This window comes from Acinonyx jubatus, chromosome D1, assembly GCF_027475565.1.
Source record: "Acinonyx jubatus isolate Ajub_Pintada_27869175 chromosome D1, VMU_Ajub_asm_v1.0, whole genome shotgun sequence".
Taxonomy (NCBI): Eukaryota; Metazoa; Chordata; class Mammalia; order Carnivora; family Felidae; genus Acinonyx; species Acinonyx jubatus.
The window spans coordinates 67,427,333-67,432,681 of NC_069390.1; positions in this window are offsets into that span (position 1 = coordinate 67,427,333).

The window sequence follows — 5,349 nt, forward strand, 5'->3', positions numbered from 1 at the left end:
GTTGTGCTCCCCGCAAGGAGGTGATTGTGCCAATGGGAGTCAGGAAATACCTCTTACAGTGTGCAAGCCAGAGAACATTCAAAAGTAGTCCAGCTCCCTCACTGTATAAGGAAGGAAGCCATGGATCTGAGTTGTAAAAAGGATATACTGCAGGGGTACCTGGGTGGCTTAGTCAGTTAAGCATCCAACTCTTGATCTCAGCTCAAGTCATGATCCCACAGATCATGTCATGTCACGTCATCTCAAGTCATGATCTCATGAGTTTAAGCCGCACATTGGGCTCTGCTCTGATAGTGCGGAGCCTGCATGGGAGTCTGTCTCTCCTTCTCTCTGCCCCCACCCTACCTGTTCTCTCTCTACTTCTCTAAATAAATAAATAAATAACTTTCAAAAAAGATACTGCAAATCAAGACTACATATGATTAGTATCAACTGAATGGCTCTGTCACAAGTGCTGTGGGAGTTAAGGGAGACAGGCATCACTATGAGTCAAAGAAGGTTTCCTGGAAGAGGTGAGACTTAAGCTGGGCTTTCCTGGAAAAATAAAGGGTGTGTGTGTGTGTGTGTGTGTGTGTGTGTGTGTGAGAGAGAGAGAGAGAGAGAGAGAGAGAGAAAGATGGACTTGGTTTTCAGATATTCATCACATTGTTCCTTAAAGACTATTTTTCTTTTATCTGGTTTGTTAATTACCAAAACCCTTGAGATCTGCAATTTTTTGTTTGTATGTTTGAGAAGATCTGCTACCAAATATGATTAGTTGCACAGGCTTCAGAGTCTGACAGACCTGGGGTCAAATCCACACTCTGTCATTTTCTAATCGTGTCACCTTAGTTTCCTCATATGTGTAATGGGGATGATAATACCTAGCATAGGATTGTGATGAGTATTAAATGAAATAATATATGTAAAGCATGTAACATAGAACCCGATACTCAGGAAACACATAGCATAACTTCTTAAATGTTGTGATAATTACTTACGTGCATGGACCTTATGATATTTACAGTGTATCTTGTATTCATTCAGTTTCCATTAATTCTTTTATCAAACAGGCACAGTGCCAGGCACCATACCAGATGTGGGACAAGCTATGTATGGACAAGCTATGTACCAGACAGACATTTTTCCTGCCTGCTCAAGGCAGTTTAAAGGGATATGGGACACGTAAAATCACAATTGTGGTACCATGTGAGATGCACTGTAATAGGGAAGGGTGCTAGTTATTATTGGTCAGCTCTAGGAAGGCTATGAACTTTAAGGGCCATAGTAGGGCCTTTGGAGAACTGATCTCACCAGGGTACAGTTGCCCTGAAGACCGAGCTAGACACCAGCAAAGTCATTATCACTTCCTTTTTTTATTATTAAGCTTTTTATTTTAATTCCAGTATAATTAATGTACAATGTTATATAAGTTTCAGGTGTATAATACAGTGATTCAACAATTCTTTACTTACTGCTCATTGTGATAATTGTACTCTTTAATCCCCATCACCTATTTCATCCATCCCCACACCTAACTCCCCTCTGGTAACCATCAGTTTATGTTCTATAGTTAGGAGTTTGTTTCTTGGTTTGTCTTCCTCTCTCTCTCTTCCTCTCTCTCTTTTTTTTTTCCCTTTGCTCATTTGTTGTTTCTTAAATTCTACATGAGTGAAATCGTATGGTATTTGTCTTTCTCTGACTTATTTTGCTTAGCATTATGCTCTCTAGCTCCATCCATGTTGTTTCAAATGGCAAGATTTCCATCTTTTTGTGGCTGAATAATATTACATATATACACACACATATACATATACCAGTTCTTCTTTATCCATTCATCTATTAGTGGACAGTTAGGCTGCTCCCACAATTGGGCTATTACAAACAATGCTGCAATAAACATAATGGCACACATATCCCTTTGAATTAATGTGTTTGCATTTTTTGGGTAAATACCCAGTAGCACAATTATTGAATTGTAAAGTAGTTCTATTTTTAACTTTTTAACTTTTTGAGTACTGTCTTCCAAAGTGGCTATACCAGTTTGCATTCCCACCTACAGTACATAAGGGTTCCTTTTTCTCCATATCCTCACCAACCTGTTGTTTCTTGTGTTGTTAATTTTAGCCATTGTGACATGTGTGAGGTGATCGCTCATGGCAGTTTTGATTTGTATTTCCCTGATGCCAAGTGATGTTAAGCATCTTTTCCTGATTCTGTTGACCATCTGGATGTCTTCTTTGGAGAAATGTCTGTTCATGTCTTCTACTTATTTTTTAATTGGATTTTTTTTTTAAAGTGTTGACTTGAATCTATTCTTTATATATTTTGGATACTGACCCTTTATTGGATACATCATTTGCAAATATCTTCTTCCATTTAGCAGGTTACCTTTTAGTTTTGTTGATTGTTTCCTTTGCTATGCAGAAGGTTTTTATTTTGTTGAGTCATTACCACTTCTTGATAGCTCTGTGTTTACTCGACATTTTCTACAATATCATTTCCACTTAATGGCAGAATAATCTGGATAGAAAAGAATGTTTTCTCTTAACAGTCCAGCATCCAGCAGAAATGACAAGAAGCAGTAAAAATAGACCTGAGCTTAAGCTCCAGACAATTTTCCTGGCTCCTCTCTCCCAATGTGTTTAGTACCTGTGGGAGCAAGAATCCAAAATGGCTCCCAAAGATCCCCACCTCCTGCTAGTTACACCCTTGTATATTCCCCTTCTGAATTGTACCATGGTTGGTCTTTATGATGAACAGAAATGGCAGAAATGATAACCCAGCACTTCTAAGATTAGGTTGTAATCTTTGGTGCTCTCTCACACATGCTTTCTCTTGGATGACTTCCCTTGGAGAAAGTCAAGTCTTGAGCAGACCTGTGGGGAGGTTCACATGGCAAAGAACTGAAGCCTTTTACCAACAGCTGCAGGAATGAGCTTGGAAGTGGATTCTGCAGCTCTAGAGAGTCTTCAGAGTCTATAGCCTTGGTCAACAGCTTGACCTCAGCTAAGCCATTCCCAGGTTCCTGACTCCTAGAATATATGTAAACTAATAATAACTTGTTGTTTTAAGCTACTAAGTATTGGGGTAATTTGTTTTACAGCAATAGGTAACTAATACAGTGCCCCTATTCTGTGCCTCAAGCATTTTACTCCTTCCCTATAGTGGTACTTACCACACTGCATTGTAATTACCTGCAATTACCTGTGTATGCTTCTGTCTCCTCCTCAGATGAAGTTTAATGGATACTGTGTCTTATTGTCCTTGGATCTTCATAACCTGGCACATGCCTGGCCCATAGCAGATGGTCAGAAAACTTTGTGGGATGAATAACTTGCATTTGTATAGCACATTAGAATTTATAAAGTGTTGGTGCACTCATGTATTCTTCATGGTAACCCTAGAATATAACTACTAATATTTTCCCCACTCAACAGATGAGGCAATTGATGCTCAGTGACTCAATTATCTCACAGCCAATAATTGATAAAATCAGTACTCAGACCCAAGTAATCCAATTCGTAGTCTGTGCTTCTTCCTCTATACCACACTGGTCTTCATTTAGCCTATGGGGGAGGGGGATAGAAGGAAAATTATTCTAAAGAATAGAATGCGGGTGGCCCAGTCGGTTAAGTGTCCGGCTTCGGCTCAGGTCATGATCTCACGGTCTGTGGGTTTGAGCCCCACATCAGGCTCTGTGCTGACAGCTCAGAGCCTGGAGCCTGTTTCGGATTCTGTGTCTCCCTCTTCCTCTGACCCTCCCCTGTTCATGCTCTCTCTCTCTCTGTCTCAAAAATAAATAAATGTTAAAAAAAATTAAAGAAATAAAAAATAAAAAAAAAATAAAGAATAGAATGCTGTTCAATCATGATGGAGCTCCATAGAAGGGACAGTGGACAAGAACATGATTCATTTAGGAATAGGCCAGGTCTCTGTGGGTTTTCCCATACCCCATATGCAATGTCTCATTTAATCATCACAAACCCAAAACAGAAAATCAATCATTATTATTCCCACTTCACAGATGACAAAACCAAGGCAAGATCTCACATACATTAAATAATAGAGCTGGGACACAAGCAAATGTACTCAAACTCCTAGTTTAAGGCTCTTCTTGTAAAACTCAAACTGCTTCCTTTTCTTAGTACTAGACAGCTGAGTTTGGGGGTCAGATAGAATTCCTGATTCCAGCAGGGACACACAGGGCAAGATATCAGAGTCTCAGACAATGAGCAGATGTGACTAATGCAAGGACACTACCTGTGTAGCTACCTAACACATCACGCTCATACTGAGCTCTAGTCACTGATTCTCAGGTGCAGGGTCCAGGGTTTCACAATATCCCTTCTATCAGTGAAAGGAAATAGGCTGCAGTTAGGTTTGAGTCATTTTCAGTTTGCACATCTTTAAAATGGGAAAAATAATTATAGTGATGATTAAATGAGATGATGTATGTAAAATGGCTGGCATGTAATATCCATTTTATATACTGTGAGCATGTAAATATATAAATATTCTTCCCCCTTCTGACGTTATTGCTATGGGACATTTTTAGGACAGGAGCACATTTCATTTTGTGAGACTCTCTTCCCCTCATAAGCTGAAGTCTTAGAGCAACAGTAGAAAGCAGAAGGAAAGGAGAATATTTCTGAGGGTCTGCATAGTCTCCAGCCTGAAGGGAGCTCTGCAGTGAGATTTCTGCTTTATGTCAGCTGTGCAGTGGGGCAGGAAGACCTCCATTCTTTGAGGGCAGGTATCAAGCTGAAGAGAAGAAGCCCCAGCTGTTCTGTGGGACCTGATGGAATGTGCCTCGGGGCTGCCTGACGCCTTGCTGGGTTGGGTAAACTTGGCCTGTTGTTTTCCATCCAAGAGACCTTTCACCTTGAGGGCTCAGTGACCAGAAAAACATTCCAGAAGCCAATAATTTCTCATTCTCCAGGGAGCCAGGGAGAAGACAGTTTCTGGGCTGGACGCTGGGGACAAACCCATGAACTATGAGTGGGCCTCTGTGCTGAGGACTCCGTCTGATCCCAGGAAATGCAGTGGGGTTCCATGTGCTAGAAGACATAGCTTCCTGCCAGGAAAAGGATCTGGGCTTTGTCTTCACGCACGCCAGCATTTAGATGTGGCTGTCTAGGGTTTCATGGATGGGCTGTGGAGATGGCCAATCCCCAGCTGGAAGTCAGAGTGAGCCTCTTTCAGTCCTGTTCAATGTAATTCAGAGCAATTAAACCACTAAGTCAGAACCTACCAGGTGCAGACCTTTGAGAAAGCAGATGATGCTATGGAAAGGCCATAGGCTTTGAAGCTGGAGAGTCTTCTCTTGAAGACTTGGGAAAGATATTTAGCCTCTTTGAGCCTCAGTTT